Source organism: Loxodonta africana, chromosome 15 (genome assembly GCF_030014295.1).
Source record: "Loxodonta africana isolate mLoxAfr1 chromosome 15, mLoxAfr1.hap2, whole genome shotgun sequence".
Taxonomy (NCBI): Eukaryota; Metazoa; Chordata; class Mammalia; order Proboscidea; family Elephantidae; genus Loxodonta; species Loxodonta africana.
This window is the reverse complement of record NC_087356.1, coordinates 76,857,913-76,877,427: the sequence shown is the minus strand read 5'-3', so window position 1 is coordinate 76,877,427 and position 19,515 is coordinate 76,857,913. Positions and strand designations below refer to the sequence as shown.

At 43.0% G+C, this 19,515-nt stretch overlaps 1 pseudogene; it reads left to right on the top strand.

The window, feature by feature from the left end:
* Positions 1-9,097: 9,097 nt before the first annotated feature.
* LOC100660134 (large ribosomal subunit protein eL22-like) lies at positions 9,098-12,371 on the top strand (annotated as a pseudogene).
* The last annotated feature ends 7,144 nt before the right edge of the window (positions 12,372-19,515 follow it).

Below are 19,515 nucleotides of genomic sequence, written 5' to 3'. Positions count from 1 at the left end.
AGAACAGTGTCTGGAACCAACCAGTTGCTGTTGAGTCAACTCTAACTCTTGGCAACCCCATTTGGGTCAGAGTAGAACTGTGCTCCATTGGGTTTTCTTTTCTTTCTTTCTTTTATTTTTTGAACATTTTATTGTGTTTTAGGTGAAAGTTTACACAGCGAATTAGTCTCCCATTCGACAGTTTATACACAAATTATTCCATGACATTGGTTGCTATCCTGCAATGTGTCAGCACTCTCCCCATTTCTACCCTGCCTTTCCCATTTTCATCCCTGCGGTTTCCCTGACCCTCCTTGCCTTCTCATCTTTGCTTTTTTGGCAAATGTTGCCCATTTGGTCTTGTATAGTTGATTGTTCTAAGGAGCACATGCCTCATGGGTGTTACTGTTTATTTTATAGGGGGATCTATTATTTGGCTGAAAGGTAACTTCCAGGATTGGGTTCAGTTCCAGGTTAAAAGGGTGTCTTAGGGCCATAGTCCTGGGGGTTCTTCCAGTCTCTATCAGTCCAGTAAGTCTGGTCTTTTTTTATGAATTTGAGTTTTGTTCTACATTTTTCTCCCATTCTAACTGAGATCTTCTATTGTGTCCCCGGTCAGAGCGATCAGTAGCGGTAGATGGGCACCATCTAATTCTTCTGGTCTCAGGCTACAGGAGGCTGTGGTTTGTGTGGGCCATTAGTCCTATGGACTAATTACTTCCTTGAGTCTTTGGTTTCCTTCACTCTCTTTTGCTCCAGGTGGGAAGAGACCAATAGTTGTATCTTAGACAGCTGCTCACAAGCTTTTAAGATCCCAGATACTGCTCACCCAGCTAGGATGTAGAACATTATCTTAATGAACTGTGTTATGCCAGTTGACCTAGATGTCCCCTGAGACTATGGTCCTTAGCCTTCAAGCCCAGTAACTCAGTCCCATGAGGTGTTAGGATATGTCTAAGAAGTTTCCATAACTGTGCCCCCTATGTGGACTATTATAGATATGAATATATATGCACATGCATGTACTCCCATTCACCCTCCCACACCTATATAGCATCCATATCTACTTATGTAGCCATTCACAAATTTTTGGTTATTACTGTTGTTGTAGAATTATATATGTTGTAGCATTTACTGTAGTTGTCCTTTTTTCTTGTGTACCTTGGTGTCTTCATTTACCTTGGTCATGTTGTGCTGACTTCGCCCATATTGTGTATTGCTTTTGTCTTCACCAGAATTAACACCTGTCTATTATCCTTCCCCATTGCATCCCCGGTACCCATCAAAGAATGTTGCTTTCTAATCCTGATACCCAAACCAGACAACCAAACCAAACCTGTTGCCATTGAGTCGATTCTGACTCATAGCAACCCTAAAGGACAGAGTAGAACTGCCCCACAGAGTTTCCAAGGAGTGCCTGGCAGGTTTGAACTGCCTACCCTTTGGTTAGCAGCCATAGCACTTAGCCACTACATCACCAGGGTTTCCAAACCAAGCAAAAGTGCCACAAAAAAAAAAAAAAGAAAGAAAATTACAGACCAGTATCTCTCATGAATATAGATGTAAACATTCTCACCAAATTCTAGCCAATAGAATTCAGCATCATATAAAAGAAATAATATACCATGACCAAGTGGGATTCGTACCAGGGATGCAAGGATGGTTCAACATCAGAAAATCAATCAATGTAATCAGTCACATAAATAAAAGAATCACATGATCATCTCAGTTGATGCAGAAAAGCCGTTCAATAAAGTCCAATACCCATTCCTGATAAAATCTCTCAATAATACAAGAATAGAAGGGAAATTCCTCAACACAGTAAAGGGCATCTATACAAAACCAACAGCCAACATTACTCTCAACAGCAAGAGGCTGAAAACATTCCGCCTGAGAATAGAAACAAGACAAGGATGTCCTTTATCATCACTCCTATTTAACATTGTACTGGAAGTCCTAGCTAGGGCAGTAAGGCGAGAAAAATAAATAAAGAGCATCCACATTAGAAAGGAAGAAGTAAAACTATCCCTATTCGCAGATGATATGTTATTATACATAGAAAACTCAAAAGACTCCACAAGAAAAATACTGGAACTAATAGAGAGATTCACCAGAGTAGCATGATACAAGATAAACACACAAAGATCTTTTGGATCCCTATATACCAATAAAGAGAACTACAAAAAGGAAATCAGGAAAACAGTACTCCTTTATAATAGCCCCTAAAAAAATAATACTGAGGAATAAATCTAACCAGGAATGTAAATGACCTATACAAAGAAAACTACAAAACACTGCAGGAAACCAAAAGAGACATACATAAATGGAAAAACATACCATGCTCATGGATAGGTAGACTCAACATTGTGAAAATGTCCATTCTGCCCAAAGCAATCTACAAATACATTGCAATCCAAATCCAAATACCAACAGCATTTTTTAATGAGATAGAAAAACTAATCATTAACTTTATATGGAAAGGAAAGAGACCCAGATAAGTAAAGCGTTATTGAAGAAGAATAAAGCAGGAGGCCTCACACTACCTGACCTCAGAACCTACTATACAGCTATGGCAGTCAAAACAGCCTGGTACTGCTACGGAGACATTGACCAATGGAGCAGAATTGAGAACCCAGAAGTAAATTCATCCACCTCCAGTGACCTGATCTTTGACAAAGGCCCAAATTCCATTAAATGGGGAAAAGGCAATCTTTTTAACAAATGGTGCTGGCAAAGCTGAATGTCCAACTGTAAAAAAAGTGAAACAGCAGAACCCATACATCACACCATGCTCAAAAACTAATTCAAAATAGATTAAAGACCTAAATATAAAACCAAAAACTGTAAAGATCATGGAAGTAAAAATAGGGTCAACACTAGGGGCCCTAATATGTGGTATAAATAGGATACAAACCATAACTGACAATACACAAATACCAGAAAATAAGCTAGATAACTGGGATCTTCTAAAAATTAAACACTTATGCTCATCAAAGGTCTTCACCAAAAGAGTAAAAACCAAACCTATAGACTGGGAAAAAATTTTTGCATATGACATATCTGACAAAGGTCTAATCTCTAATGTCTGTAGGAAAATCCAACACCTCTACAACAAAAAGACAAATAATCCAATTAAAAAATGGTCAAAAGCACAGACACTTCACCAAAGAAAACATTCAGGCAGTTAACAGACATATGAGGAAATGCTCACGATCATTAGCCATTAGAGAAATGCAAATCAAAACTACAACGAGGTACCATTTCACACCTGGCATGAATCAAAAAACAGAAAATAGCAAACGCTGGAGAGGCTGCAGAGAGATTGTAACTCTTATACACTGCTGGTGGAAATACAAAATGGTACAACTGTTTTGGAAAATGATATGGTGCTTCCCTAAAAAGCTAGAAATAGAAATACCATATAATCCAGCAATTCCATTCCCAGGAATATATCCTAGAGAAATAAGAGCCGTCACACAAATAGACATATGCACACCCATGTTCATTGCAGCATTATTCATAACAGCAAAAAGGTGGAAACAGCCTAAATGCCCATCAACAGATGAATGGATAAACAAATTATGGTACATACACACAATGGAGTATACTACACAATGATAAAAGCAATGATGAATATGCAAAACATCTCACAACATGGATGAATCCAGAGGGCATTATGCTAAGTGAAATAAGTCAATCATAAAAGGACAAATACTGTATAAGACCACTATTATAAAAACTCATGAAAAGGTTTACACACAGAAAGAAACAAATTTTTTTATAATAATTTTTATTGAGCTTTAAGTGAACGTTTACAAATCACGTCAGTCTGTCACATATAAGCTTATATACACCTTATTCCTTACTCCCACTTACTCTCCCTCTAATGAGTCAGCCCTTCCAGTCTCTCCTTTTGTGACAATTTTGCCAGTTTCTAACGCTCTCTACCCTCCCATCTCCCCTCCAGACAGGAGATGCCAACACAGTCTCAAGTGTCCACCTGATACAAGTAGCTCACTCTTCATCATCATCTCTCTCCTACCCATTGTCCAGTCCCTTCCATGTCTGATGAGTTGTCTTCGGGAATGATTCCTGTCCTGGGCCAACAGAAGGTTTGGGGACCATGACCACCGGGATTCCTCTAGTCTCAGTCAGACCATTAAGTCTGGTCTTTTTATGAGAATTTGGGGTCTGCATCCCACTGATCTCCTGCTCCCTCAGGGGTTCTCTGTTGTGCTCCCTGTCAGGCCAGTCATTGGTTGTGGCTGGGCACCATCTAGTTCTTCTGGTCTCGGGATGATGTAAGTCTCTGGTTCATGTGGCCCTTTCTGTCTCTTGGGCTCATAGTTATCGTGTGACCTTGGTATTCTTCATTCTCCTTTGATCCAGGTGGGTTGAGACCAATTGATGCATCTTAGATGGCTGCTTGTTAGCATTTAGGACCCCAGACACCGCATTTCAAAGTGGGATGCAGAATGTTTTCATAATAGAATTATTTTGCCAATTGACTTAGAAGTCCCCTTAAGCCATAGTCCCCAAACCCCTGCCCTTGCTCCACTGACCTTCGAAGCATTCAGTTTATCCCGGAAACTTCTTTGCTTTTGGTCCAGTCCAGTTGAGCTGACCTTCCGTGTATTAAGTATTGTCCTTCTCTTCATCTAAAGTAGTTCTTATCTACTAACTAATCAGTAAATAACCCTCTCCCACCCTCTCTCCCTCCCCGCCTCGTAACCACAAAAGTGTGTGTTCTTCTCAGTTTATACTATTTCTCAAGATCTTGTAATAGTGGTCTTACACAATATTTGTCCTTTTGCCTCTGACTAATTTTCGCTCAGCATAATGCCTTCCAGGTTCCTCCATATCATGAAATGAAAAGAAACAATTTTTAATGACTATGAGGGAGGGAGGAGAGTTAGGGAGGGAAAAATACTAAGACAATAGATAAGTAGTAACTTTGGTGAAGTGTAAGACAGTACACAACACTGGGGAAGTCAATACAACTTGACCAAGGCAAAGTCATAGAAGCTTCATAGATACATCCAAACTCCCTCAGGGACTGAGTTACTGGGCTGGGGACCACGGTCTCAATCTAGCTCAATTGGCATAACATAGTTCATAAAGAAAATGTTCTATATCCTACTTTGATGAATAGTGTCTGGGGTCTTAAAAGCTTGTGAGTGGCCATCTAAGATACTCTACTGGTCCCACCCCATCTGAAGCAAGGGAGAATGAAGAAAACCAAAGACAGAAGGGAAAGATTAGTCTAAAAGACTAATGGTCCATGACTACCACAGCCTCCACCAGCCTGAGTCCAGCACAACTAGATGGTGCCCAGCTACCACCACTGACTGCCCTGACAGAGATCACAATAGAGGGTCCTGAACAGAGCTGGAGAAAAATGTAGAACAAAGTTCAAAATCACACACACACACACGCACACACACACACACACACACACACACACAAAAGATCAGACTTACTGGTCTGACAGAGACTGGAGAACCCTTAGAGTATGGCGCCTGGCACCCTTTTAATTCAGTACTGAAGTCACTCCTGAGGTTCACCCTTCAGCCAAAGATTAGACAGGCCTATGAAACAATAATACATGTAGTTCAACCACGTATATGGAAATAAATGGGCATGCCAGCCCAGGGGCAAGAACAAGAAAGCAGGAGGGGATAGGAAAGCTGGAGGAATGGAAATGGGGAATCCAAGGTCAAGAAGGGGAGAGTGTTGACGAGTCTCAGGGCTGGAGAGCAATGTCACAAAATAATATGTGTATTAATTGTTTAATAAGGAACTTATTTGGTCTGTAAATGTTCAGCAAAAGCACAATAAAAAAGGTGTGGCTTTCTGTGCATAAACCTGTTTTTGACTTTTTATAAAAGTGGTATCATACAATGTTTGTCCTTTTGCGATTGACTTATTTCACTCAGCATAATGTCCTCCAGATTCATCCATGTTATGTTTTGCAGACTTATTCTTTATTGTTGGATAGTATTCCGCTGTATTTTGTTTATCGATTCACCCATTGCTCGACACTTAGGTTGTTTCTGTCTTTTTGTCATTGCAAATAATGCGGCAGTGAAAATGGCTGTGCCTATGTCTATTTGCGTCACTATCCTTAATTCTCCAGGGTATATACCTAGGAGTGGGACTGCTGGATCATACACTATTTCTATTCCTCGTTTTTTGAGGAAGCGCCATACTGTTTCCCAAAGTGGTTTACCATGTTACAATCCCACCAGCAGTGTATAAGAGTTCCATTCTCCCCACCACCTTACCAGTATTTGTTGCTTTCTTTTTTGATCAGTGCTAGTTCTGCGGGAGGGAGATGGTACCTCATTGTAGTTTTTTTTTTTTAATTTTTGTTGTGCTTTAAGTGAAAGTTTACAAATGAAGTCAGTCTCTCATATAAAAATTTATATACACCTTGCTATATAAACCCAGTGCCTTGCTATATACTTTTTTTTATATACTCCTAGTTGCTCTCCCCTTAATGAGACAGCACACTCCTTCTCTCAGCTCTAATTTCATGTCCATTCAGCCAGCTTCCAACCCCCTCTGCCCTCTCATCTCCCCTCCAGACAGGAGCTGCCCACATAGTCTCATGTGTTTACTTAAGCCAAGAAACTCAGTCCTCACCAGTTTCATTTTCTTTTCCATAGTCCAGTCCAATCCCTGTCTGAAGAATTGGCTTTGGGAATGGTTCCTGTCTTGGGCTAACACAAGGTCTAGGGACCATAATTTCCGGGGTCCCTCTAGTCTCAGTCAGACCATTAAGTCTGGTCGTTTTATGAGAATTTGAGGCCTGCATCCCACTGTTCCCCTGCCCCCTCAGGGGTTGTCTGTTGTGTTCCGTGTTGGGGAAGTCATCGGTTGTAGCTGGGCACCATCTAGTTCTTCCGGTCTCAGGCTGATGTAGTCTCTGGTTTATGTGCTCCTTTCTGTCTCTTGGGCTCATAATTACCTTGTGTCTTTGGTGTTCTTCATTCTCCTTTGGTCCAGGTGGGTTGAGACCAATTGATGCATCTTAGATGGCTGCTTGCTAGCTAATTGTAATTTTTATTTACATCTCTCTATTTTTTTTTTAATGGTTAATAGAGAGAAATGCAAATCAAAACTACAATGAGGTACCATCTCACCCCTGCGGGAAGCCCTGGTGGTGCAGTGGTTAGGAGCTACGGTTGACAACCAAAAGGTCAGCAATGTGAACCCACCAGTTGCTCCTCAGAAACCCTATGGGACAGTTCTACTCTGTCCTATATGGTCACTATGAATTGGAATCGACTCCACGGTAATGGATTTGGTTTTTGGTTTTAACGGCTAATGATCGAGAGCATCTCTTCATGTGTTTGTTAGTCGTCTGAATGTCTTCTTTGGTGATGTGTCTCTTCATGTCCTTTGCCCATTTTTTGGTTGGATTGTTTGTCTTTTTGTTGTTGACGTGCTAAATTTTTTTTTATATTTTAGAGATTAGACCCTTGTCAGATAACGTCGTTCACAAAACGTTTTTCCCAGTCTGTAGGTTCTCTTTTTACTCTTTGGGTAAAGTCTTTTGATTAACATAAGTATTTAATTTTTAGGAGGCCCCAGTTATCTAGTTTATCTTCTGTTGTTTGTTCATTTTTAGTTATGTTTGATAGCGTATTTACACCATAAATTAAGACCCTAGCTTTGTTCATATGGTATCTTCCAGGAACTTTATAGTTTTAGGTTTAACTTTTAGGTCTTTGATTCATTTTGAGTTTGTTTGTGTATGGTGTGAAGTATGGATCCTGTTTCATTTTTTTGCAGATGGATGTCCGGTTTTGTCAGCACCAATTATTAAAGAGACTATCTCTTTCCCATTGAGTGGACTTCGACCCTTTGTCGAAGATCAGCTGTCCACAGCTGGATGGATTTACCTCTGGGCTCTCAATTCTGTTCCATTGGTCTATGTATCTGTCATGGTACCAATACCAGGCCATTTTGACAGCTGTATAGTTAGTTCTGAGATTGGGAAATGTGAGATCCATACATTTTCCAATCAATGGGTGATTTTTCAGAAGTAGAACACCAGGCCTTTCTTCATAGCACCTCTGGGTAGACTCGTTTCCTCCAACCTTTTTGTTAGCAGCTGAGTTAGCAGCTGAGTGCTTTAACTGCACCATCCAGGGACTTCTGCCTGGAACATACTGTTATTGATAGGTCCCTTCGAGTTGATTCTGACTCATAGTGACCCCACGTGTAACAGAATGAAACACTGCACCATCTTCACTGTTGTTATTATGCTTAAGTTCAATGTTGCAGCCACTGTGTCAATCCGTCTTGTTGAGGGTCTCCCTCTTTTTCGCTGACTCTGTACTTTATCAAGTGTAATGTCCTTCTCCAGGGACTGATTCCTCCTGACAACATGTCCAAAGTATGGGAGACATAGTCTCTCCATCCTTACTTCCAAGGAGCATTCTGGTCATGCTTCTTCCAAGACAGATTTATTCATTCTGGAACATAGAATGTGCTAAATGAATATTTGTTGGCTGAATTTGCTTTTTCGTCAAATCTTTTAAAATGACTCCTTATTCGACCAACTTTACAACTCTAAAATGTCATGAAAGGAGTTTTTTAAAAGATAAAAGCAATTTTACCTGTAAGTCTAAGCCCTTACACATGGCTATTCTCAGCCTACGGGCTCTTCTGATCTTTAGAGCCCTGCCCAGATTTTACATGTCTTTTCTAGCTGAACTCAAAATTAGGCTCCTACCCAGAGATCACTTCGTGACTCACTATATTGCTTTTTCTTGGGATCCGGTCACCCTTTCCTCTCTTCTCTCACCTTGCCGGCCCGGTGGCTTCCCAAGATGCTTCAAAGTCGTACAGAAAGGGCCGTGTTTGCCCTTTGTTGTTTGGAACAGAGCAAAGGTAAAGGAGCTTCAATTAAAGCCTCAGAGGTTCTCTTAGATCCCATTCATTTGTTAGCAGACATTTTTTGAGCCTCTGCTATGTGCTAGGAACTGTGGTGGCTGCTGAGGACACAAAAATGGATGTCACTGTCCTGCTCTCTCAGACTAGTGGAGAGAGACTCGGGCAGGCAAATAAGAAGTAACCTGGAAAATAAGTAGGGACAGTGCCTAGAGGCATGGGGAGTCTGGAGAGCAGTGGGTATTCTGTGTGTCTGGAGCTGGGGGTACCTGGGAAGGAGTGAGCTGGGGCCATAAGTGACAGAAGGCAAAGAAGGAAAGGTAGCCAGAAGCCAGGCCATTTGGGGAATTGTATGTTGGGCTAAAAAATTTGGACTTTATTCCAAAGCTATTGAAGATTGAATGAAAAGCAGAAGAATTTTTTTGATTATGAGAGTTCTGGATTTATCCATGTGTTCATTTATTATTATTATTTCATCTCCTGGGGTGAGGGAGGGGGATGAGGTGTGATGGAATTACTGAGGAAGTAGCATTTGCTTAGGCTAAATTGGGTCTTCTTGTTCCCACTTTTCACAGGCTCTTCCTCCTTTTCTGCTCTTTTCCTCCTCCAAGTCAAGGTTTAGCTCCCACCAGCACTCATGCTTTTTTTTTTTTTTAAATTATATTTTATTGTGTTTTAGGTGAAAGTTTACACAGCAAGATAGGTTCCCCTTTAAGCATTTTTATACAAATTGTTCCGTGCCATTGGTTACCATTTTTACAGTGTGTCGGTGTTCTCATGACTTCCATACTGTTTGTTCTGTTTCCGTTGATCTAGCTTCCCTTTCCCTCCTTGCTTTCTCATCTTTGCATTTGGATAAATGTTGACTGTTTGGTCTCATACAGTTAATTGGTTAAGAGACCACATTAGTCACAGGTGATACTGTTTATTTTATAAGCCAATCTGTTATTTGGCTGAATAGTGACCTGCAGAAATAGCTTCAATTCCAAGTTCAAAGAGTGATAGTCTCTGGGGTTTCTCTAGTCTCTATTGGTCTGGTAGATCGGGCCTTTTTTTTAGAAATTTGAGTTTTGTTCTCCATTTTTATCCCATTCTATCTGGAACCTTCTATTGTGTCCCTTGTCAGAACAGTTGATAGTGGTAGCCAGATGTCATGGATTGAATTGTATCCCTCAAAAATGTGTGTCCACTTGGCTAGTCCATGGTTCCCAGTATTGTGTGATTGTCCACCATTTTGTCATCTGATATGATTTTCCTATGTGTTGTAAATCCTACCTTTATAATGGTAGTGAGGTGGGATTAATGACAGTTATGTTAATGAGACAGGACTCAATCTACAAGATTAGGTTGTATCTTAAGTCAGTCTCTTTTGAGATATAAGAGACAGAAGTGAGCAGAGATGGGAGACTCCATACCACCAAGAAAGTAGTGCCAGGAACAGAGTAAGTCTTTTGGACCCGGGGCCCCTGCACTGAGAAGCTCCTCGACCAGGGAAGATTGACGACAAGGACCTTCCCTGAGAACTGACAGAGAAATCCTTCACCTGAAGCTGGCACCCTGAATTCAGACTTGTAGCCTACTAGATTGTGAGAGAATACATTTCTCTTTGTGAAAGCCATCTACTCGTGGTATTTCTGTTATATAGCAGCACTGGATGAGTAAGACACCAGGCATCATCTAGTTCTTCTGGTCTCAGAAAAGGTTGTGTTTCATGTGGGCTATTAGTCCTGTTGCCTAGCTTCTTCTTTCAGCCTTTGATTTCCTTCACTCTCTTTTGCTCCATACGAGTAGAGATCAATCGTTGTATCTTAGATGGCCGCTTGCAAGCTTTTAAGATCCTGGACAATACTCACCTAACTAGGATCTAGAACGTTATCTTTGTTAATTATGTTATGCCAGTTGACTAAGTTGTCCCCTGAACTATGACCCCCAGCCTTTTGACCCAGTAAACCAATCCCATGAATTGTTTGAATATGTCTGGGAAGCCTCCGTAACTGTGTCAATCAGTATGTCTTAAGCTCTTCTTATATCCTAAGCACTCTGAGTATATGGTATCTAATAAAGAGTCATACTCCACGCTATTATACAGCCAACAATCCATGGGGCCCAAAGAGGTTGGGTGGAAGCTCCTGCTCTGGAGAGCTATGTGAATAAGAAAATTTATTATAACTAAGAATTGAAACAATTCCCCAACAATAGGTATAAGTTAAGGCAAATCATGGTACATCCATATAATGGAATATTATGTAGCCGTTAAAAATCATGTTTACAAAGAGTTCTCGATAAAACCCAAAACCCACTGCCATCAAGTCGATTCCGACTCATAGCTACCGTATAGGACAGAGTAGAACTGACCCATAGAGTATCCAAGGAGCGCCTGGTGGATTTGAACTGCCAACCTTTTGGTTAGCAGCCATAGCACTTAACCACTACACCAACAGGGTTTCCAGAGTTCTTAATAGCGTAAGAGAAATATTTATCATACTCACTGAAAAAATCAGGGTAAAAATTTCTACAGAGTGATACATATCTACAAGGAATGACAAACATAAAAAAGGCCATAAAATATACAAACGGATTAATGATGGCTGCTTCTGAGCAAAGCGTTTACTCTGCTACTTTGTACTTTTTCTATACCAACAAGTTTTCTCTATTAAGCACATATTTAGTTTTTCAACCCACCGTTTATTCAAAAAAGACAAAAATGAATGGAACAAGAAATAAAAGTTGGGAGAAAAAAAATCAGGACAGACACTTGTCTACTTGACATGACTTAGGTGTCATCATGCTTGGAGGGCCGGGATGATGGGAGGGTGTCTTGCGTTAGAGTGATTCCCATAGGATCCACAGCCTGTCTCTTCTCAGTCATACACGAAAGGGGTATAACACGAAGTGGGTGCAGCGTAGGAGCAAAAGTGTGCAACACAACACTCTGGAATGGCAAGTTCTCTAGAGAAGTCAGTCTTCCCTCCTGGACAACACTTGCCCTGGAGATTTTCCAAAGACTTTTCCAGGTAACAGAGTCAACGGGAAGATCCTAGCCATAGAGGAAGCCCGTGTTCTTTTTTTTAAAAAAATAAAGACATGCGCTTTCTACCTCAGCTGCCGCCATGGCACCTATGAAAAGCTTGTGGCAAAGGGGGGCAAAAAAGAGAAGCAGGTTCTGAAGTTCACCTTTGACTGCACCCACCATGTAGAGATGGAATCATGGATGCTGTCAATTTTGAGTAGTTTCTTCAAGAAAGAATCAAAGTTAATGGGAAAGCTGGTGATCTCAGTGGAGGGGTTACAACCATTGACCAAAGGAAGAACAAGATTACTGTAACCTTCGAGGTGCCTTTTTCCAAAAGGTATTTGAAATATGTCACCAAAAATATTTGAAGAACAATCTACATGATTCATTGCATGTAGTTGTCAACAGCAAAGATAGTTATGAATTACATTACTTCCAGATTAACCAGGATGACGAAGAGGAAGAAGATGAGGATTAAAACTCACTTATCTGGAATATTTTGTATCAGTCCTTGAATAAAACTTGGGAACCAAAAAATAAAATAAAGACATACTCCTTCCAACATCCTAGTTTTCCTTTAACCTTTGGCATCTTCGAGGCCCGCTAACGACTAATATTTTGTTTCATCTTTTCCAGGAAATGATCGAAACGGCCTAGATTTCAACAGACAAGTAAGTTCTTCGGTTGGAAGGAAACCTTTATTCCATATATTTAAGGGGTCACCTATACTACATCAAATGTGGGGAATACAAAGAAGATGAAGTAAAGTTGGAGGGCTCTTATTCATAGACTCCTGTCTTTCAGAATTGGAAGGGATCTTTAAAGGACGCTGAGTCCATACCCCCACCCCAACCCGTGATCCAATGTTACAGTCTCCTCTTCAGTATCCCCTCAAAAGAGTACTGACAAACAGAGTATCTATTTAAGATTAACTGCATGCCATGTCAGATGTCATCTAGAAATGGAAGACAACTGCTCTTTTCCTGTCAAAGCTTAACCTGGGTTTTCTGAGTCTGTTTGCTTGGACCAACAGTGTGTAGATCAATTTATGGAGTCCCTCTGGGTCGTTATGAGTTGGAGTTGATTTGATGGGAACAGGTTTGGTTTGGGGGTTTTTTTGTGTGTGGGGGGGAAGTATAAAGGGTGAAATGCCCATGTTTCTTCAGGGAACTCCCCACTTAAAGGAAGAAGATAAGGGACAAGGGACAAGTAAAACAAGAGCTTACCCATGAGTATGCAACCAGGCTCAGGGGGACAGTGTAGACACAAGCTTGCTGCTTTTGAAGAGAACCAAGTTGGGTGGGCTTAGAGTTTGTCAGGGAAGGCTTTGGATGTGGGGAGGTGGTGTTGGAAAGAATGGATGGAGGTGGATGTGCAAAGATAAGGGCGAAGCAGAGGGTGTGGACTTTACCCCTGAGATCAGAGCTCACTGGAAGATTGGGGGAGGGGAGTTTGGACAGGGCGTGATGTCAGAAGCAAATGGTAGGAGTAGGTGAGTTTATCAGGAGGAGAAAGTCTAAGCTATAGGCACACGATAAACCCTTGCACTGGGGGCAAGGCTAGTGGCAGCCCCTCTGCCCTGGGCATCCTGCAGGGAGGCCTCTGACCCTCTGAATATAAGCAATAATGGGAGGCCCCAGAGTGAGGCAGAGAATTAGATACTAAGTCAGAGAACCTGGGTTCTGGTCCCTTTTCTGCCACTCACTAGCTCTATTACCTTGGTCAAGTCACTTAATTTGCAGGGGCCTGAGTATTCTTAGCCTAAAAAAAAAAAAAAATTAATTTATTCACTAAGTTTGTGGGAGGGTACTTACACTGTGCCAGGTGTGGGAACTCAAAGAAAATTAAGACATGGTCCCTGCCCTGGAGGAGCTCACAGTCTAGTAGGGGAGAGAGAGAGAGAGACCTTTAAGTAACTAGTTATAATATAGTCTAATTTGTGCCCTATTGGAGATGTATAAAAAGTGTGGTGTTAAACAGAAATGGAAATAGTTAATTTTGCCTGGAAGCTCAGGGCGGACTTCATGGAGGAGGTGCTATTGAGTCTAGCTCTGAAGGGTGAGTAGGAGTTTGTCAGGCAGAGAAAAGCAGGGTGAAGAGGGAGATAGCAAGCAGGGAGGGAAGGCAGTCTCGATGTGGGGTGCACTAGATAATCTCTGGAATTCCTTCCCGCTCTGATATTCTGAGCCCAGGTTTACATGGAAGTCTGAGGCAGGGCTGGGGATCAAACACAGGCACACATTTTTCTTCTCCTCTATCTGTGGAATGATTTGAAGTCACTATCAACATCTCCTGAAAGGCGGCCAGCTCTGGGTACACCCTTCACAGTCACAGGGAGGAATACCCTTGAATCCTATGCCAGAATCTCTTAGGCAGGAAAATTCTGCAATTTTGCTCCTCAAAGAGTTACCTAGACCATTAGAGGCCAACTACTCTCCCTCTCCACTCAAGACCTAAAATTGGAGATAGGCTTCAATTAAAGAGAGATTGAGGTTAGCTATGAGAAAGAACTTCCAGCCGATGAGGTTGATTAAACACTGGAACAGCTGCCAAGGCAGGGAGATTGGACTCAGTGCCTCACTCCAAGACCTTAAATGAGAAACAGATCTTATCTAAGGGACAATTTGGCCTGTTTTGCCTGAAGGGCAGGAGCATATCCTTAAGGATTCTGCAATCCCAAAGAAGAGCCTTAGCAGATTGGGATGTGGCCTGTGCCCTGTGCATTCTGTCCTGGGAACTCAGGATTCCCTGGTCCAGGGTCCACCTCTCACTACCCAGGCCCTTGGCCAAGATGCATGGGGAGGGCCTGTCCCACACCAGGTTATGGCCACACCAGCCCAGATGGAAGGTGGCCTCCACACAGGCAAGGTGGCTTTGGCTGCCTATGTGATCTGTCGGAGCTCGGCTTGAGAAACCCTCATACAGGGGCAAGACTAGTGGCAGCACCTCCATCCTGGGCAGCCTGCAGGGAGGCTCCGACCCTCTGAACACACCTGGAGCTTGATTTCTTCACCAGCGTGAAGAACATATCCTGGCTGCTGCCAGGAGTGGGCCTCACTTGAGTTTGTTTCCCTTGGATCAGCCTCATGGGGTGGGTCATTCCCTCCCTCCCCTAGGAGGGGATTTTGGATTTTTCATTACTGACAAGAACAGACAGGACAAGTCTTTCTTTTGAAGAGGTAGGAATTTTGGAGGAAGAGATGATCAGCCAAGTCATACTCATTTACACACTTATGCTGTCACAAACATACCCCAACCAGACTGCCTGTGCCTAAGTCTCCTCCCCTCCACCTCTCACTTTGTCACCCAGATACCGCCAGACGCTGACTCCCACACACTCCCATTCACACCAGCACTCACTAGGCCACAGGTGGGCACCCAAGATGCCACATGCCACTGCACTGACAGCCCACTGCCGTGGAGTCGATTCCACATGTGTCAGAATAGAACTGTGCTCCATAGGGTTTTCAATGGCTGAATTTTTGGAAGTAGATTGCCAGGCCTTTCTTCACGGCACCGCTGGGTAGACTTAAACCTCCAAACTTTCTGTTAGCAGCGGAGCACGTTAACCATCTGCACCACCCAGGGACTCTAGTCAGGGCCCCATTTTTCACTTTCCCCCACTTTCAAGGGAAATGAACATTGGCCAGCTGCTGAGCCCTGTGCAAGGTTCTTTTGGTGCTTTGTCTCATTTAATTTTTACTACAAAGCAAAGATGTCACCTTGAAGACTAAGGTGGGCCTGATCCAAACCATGGTGTCTTCAACTGCATCATATGCATGCAAAAGCTGGACAATGAATAAGGAAGCCCAAAGAAGAATTGACACCTTTGAATTGTGGTGTTGGTGAAGAGTATTAAATATACCATGGACTGCCAAAAGAATGAAAAATGTGCCTCGGAAGTACAACCAGAATGCTCCTTAGAAGCAAGGATGGCGAGACTATGTCTTATCATCCCTCATGTTATCAGGAGGGCTCAGTCCCTGGAGAAGGACGTTATGCTTAGAGAGGTCAGTGAAAAAGAGGGAGACCCTCAATGAGATGGACTGACACAGTGGCTGCAACAATGGGCTGAGGCATAACAATGATTTTGAGAATGGCACAGGACTGGGCAGTGTTTCATTCTGTTGTACATAGGGTTGCTATGAATCAGAACTGACTCGACGGCACCTAACAACAACAACAACAAATCAGTGAGGTAATTGTTACCATCCCCATTTTGCAGGTGAGGAAACTGTCTCCCAGGCAGCCCCGTCTTTTTCAACCAAGGCTTTGAGAGATTAAGTAACTTGCCCAAGATCACACGATTGGTCAGGTGATGGAGCTAGGATTTGAACCCATGTCTCTTAGACTCCAGAGCCTATTTTACCATGATGCCTTGCTGCATCCTACTACTCCTCTGTGCTCTCTCAACTCCCCTCTCCCTGTATATACACACCAGCCTTAGGAAGAGGCCTGGGAGCCAGAGGCTGAACGTGACCTCACTGTGACTAACTGGGAGAAACTGGGAGACAAAGAGAGGAGGGAGGGGAAGAAAGAGTGGTTGTGTAGGAGCAGTCTCTGTATCTGATACAGAAAAGGGGTTGGCACACACAGGCACGCAAAGCAAGAGCCACTGTACTTGGTGGTGTTCTGGTTGGAAGGCCCCAAGTCAGTTGGTGCAGCTGGGAGTTACAGCCAGGTGCTGGGTAAACCGAAGTGCTGGAGTTGCATTAGCAAGAGACATTGGCTCAGTAGAAAGCCTCCATGTTGAGCCTGTTTACTTCCTGTCCTAGAAAGACAGCCTGAGCCTGTTTGGAGGGTAATTATGGGAAAGCCAGGGTTCTAGAAGCTGGGACACCCATTTCTCAGAAGAGTTGAGAGGCAACAGGATAAACCCAGATCCCTGGATAAGGACTCAGAGGACCTGTTTCTGCCTCTCTCTAGTTACTGCCCTTCAACAAACCTCCTGTCCTTTCTGGGCCCCAGTTTCCTCACGAAGCTGAAGTTTGGGCAAGATGGGCTCTAAGGTCCTTTGCAGTCTGGATTTTATGGCTCTATCATTCGTCTCATCCCCTATTCTGACTGGGTAGTTGTACTCATTGACTTCCATTCTCCTCTTATTTTTTCTTTGAAGAGAAAGGGTGAAGAAAGTGTCCATTTCTTCACCCTGAGCTGTAGAAAGTAAGGGGAAGCATGCCACATGGAATCATTCCAGGCTTCAGGATCTTGTGTGATCCAGTGAAAGGAATTCTTAGCAATTTAGGGGAAGAGACAGAAGGACCCAGTAGTCTAGATCTCGGGCCATCCATTAGTTCCTTGAATATTTAACTCTTCTTACATGGTAGGTAGTTGGGAGGTGATTTGTAAGATAAATATGCTACTCAGTGAATTCTGTAAGAGATGTTAAGGGTGCCAAGCTTTGAGATACTGCCTGAGGATATCACAGAAGAGGTGGTGTCTGAGGTGAGTGACAGGAAAGAGTAGGGTTTGACTGGCACAGAGGGGTGGCAAGAATATCCTGGGCATAGGAGTCAGTGAGCTTGAAGGCTCACTGTTTAAAAAGTGCATGGCTTTGAGGAAATGGTGAGAAGATCAGCATGGGATGAAATGGTGGAAGATGAGGCTAGAACTGTGGGTCCAGTTGGATTATGAAATATTTTGAATACCCAGCAAAGAAATTTGGATTTTATCCTCTGGGCAGTAGGGAGCCACTGGGTGTTTTCAAACAAGATTAGTTTCATTTAATGGAAGAGCATGGGGGGGGGGAGTGGGTGAGAAGGGAAGGGAGGGCGAATGAAGAACTGATGCAAGAGAGGCCCAATGGAATGCCCTTGTGGTAGGAACAAGTGGGGAATGCTAAGGAGAGGGATTATAGCAAAAAGGTTAAGCACACAAACAGAGCCAGACTGCCTGGATTTGAATTCTTACTTTGGCACTACCTGGCTATGTGACCTTAGGCAAATTCTTCAATCTCTCCGTGCCTCAATTTTTTCATTGTAAAACGGGGAAAATAATGGTCCCTATCTCACAGGGTTATCGTGGGGATTAAATGAATGTATGACGAGTGGACAATTGGAAGTTACAGCCAGGCACTGGGTAAATGTCAGCACTGGAGTTGCATTAGCAAGGGACATTGGCTCATCAGGAAGTTTCCATGTTGAGCCATATCTATAAGTATCTATAAACACTTGCACTATAAAAATGTTTGCTATTGTTATTGCTGTGTCAGGAGGCATGGAGAGACCAAGATTTGAGAGATATTTCTGGGATAAGTTCAGGAAGATTTTGGCAACAGGTTGGACATAGACAGCGGAAAGAAGAGTCAAGCATGATTCTGAGCTTCCTAGCTTGGGATGCTGAGCATCAGTGGAGCCACCAACAGAGACCAAGAAGACAGGACGTGGAGCAAGTTGTCCAGATGGTGAGAGGAGGAAGAAGGGCAGATAACAAGCTTTAGGTGTCAAAATTGTGGTGAAAATTTGGATCTGAAGCCCAGGAGACCGGTCAGGACTGAAAATGGATGTTGGGGGGTCACCACTGACTGGGTATTAACTGAAGTGTCTTAGGCTGGGTTCTCTAGAGAAGCAAAAGTAGTGAAATGTATAAATATATAGAGAGAGTTATATCAAGGAAATGGCTTACACAGTTGTAGAGGCCAGAACATTCCAAGTCTGTGGGTCAGGATAGAGGCTTCTCCTGATTCGTGTAGCTGCAGGGGCTGGCGAACCCAAGATCACAAGTCAGAGAGCAGGGCTCTTGCTCACAGGCTGAGAAGATTGATGAATCCCAAGACTGGCAGGCAAGACTGCAGGTAAACAGCTAGCTCAAGTCCCAAGAACCAGAGGTCAGACAAACAGGAAGGAGCTAGCTGCAGGATCCAGCACGAGTAAAAAGACCCCAGCCCTGCCAGAATGTTCACTGATATTCGATGCAGTCCACGCACCCAAGGAAACTCCCTTTCAACTGGTTGGTTACTCATGGTAGATCCCATCATGGGGATGATCACATATCAAATCTCAACAGGGGAATGATCACAAAATTATACAACTGCCAAAACACTGAGAATCATGGCCCAGCTAAGTTGACACTAATCTTAACCATCATGGGGGGGTAGGGGGGGAGTCACCCAGGGAGAGTATGTGGAGTGAGAAGAGGACCAAGGACAGAACCCAGAGGAAAAGGGGCATTTAAAGGACAGGCCAAGGAGTGGGCACACATAGCTGAGACTAAGAAGGATTGATCAAGGGGACAAAAGGAGAACCATGCCCACGAAGGAGAGGTTTCCATGAAGCTGGGGATAGCCTACAGTGTCAAAGTATGCAGAGATTATAGAGCCCAAAGCTTAAGAGCACGCTAATGGCTTCGGTAGTGAGGTGACAGCACAGGCCTTATTGTAGTGTCTATGGTATCCATAGTGAGAGTAGATGCTGGATTGAGGGGTAAGTAGAAGTTAAGGAAATGAAGGAGACAAGGATTGAAGTATTCCCCCTTTAAGGAGTATGACAATAAGGGCATGGAGGCGTTGGCCTAAAGTGGAAACAGTATGGAGAGAAGGCTTTTTGGGATGAGGGAGACTTGAGTGTGTTGTACATCTGGAGAGAGATAGGAGATGCAATAAAGGAGATAGAAAAGAGAACCTG